We start from the raw sequence: 646 nt of genomic DNA on the forward strand, positions 1-646 counted from the left end.
GTTAATACTGTAGTCAGGAAATGGTTGCTTATTGGCAGCAGAGTAGAGTTAGTTGCTCAGTCGTGTCCGATTCTTTTCGATCCCATGGACTGTAGCCAACCAGGCTCCTCTGTTCATGGAATTCTCCAGGCAACAATAGTGGAGTGGGTGGCCATTTCCTTCTCCCAGGGATCTTCCCAACCCGTGGATCAAACCTGTCTCCTGCATTGCAGGCAGATTCTTTACTGTCTGAGCCACCAGGGAAGCCCAAATATAATGTAAGTGCTATGTAAATAGTTGAAGATGAGTGGCAAATTCAAGTTTTGTTTTTTGGAATTTCATGGAATTTTTTTTTCAAATATTTTCCATCCTTCAATTGAATCCATGGATATGCAGATATATAGGGCCGACTGTATTTTCTTCTCTCTAAATATCAAATTCTTTAGCAAATAAATAATACCATATACACTTTCAAATTAAATTCACAAGTTTTTTGTTTGTTTGCTTGATTTTGCTTTAACCTGTCATGTAACATACTGCCATGAGTCTTTGGATGTAGCATCTAAGCAAAAAAAGCTGCATATGGTCATTCTCTGTATGAGAGGTATAAATAAGTAAGGAGACAACATTTTTGTGGACTATTTTTAAAGCATGATAAATAGCATTA

Source organism: Budorcas taxicolor, chromosome 3 (genome assembly GCF_023091745.1).
Source record: "Budorcas taxicolor isolate Tak-1 chromosome 3, Takin1.1, whole genome shotgun sequence".
Taxonomy (NCBI): domain Eukaryota; kingdom Metazoa; phylum Chordata; class Mammalia; order Artiodactyla; family Bovidae; genus Budorcas; species Budorcas taxicolor.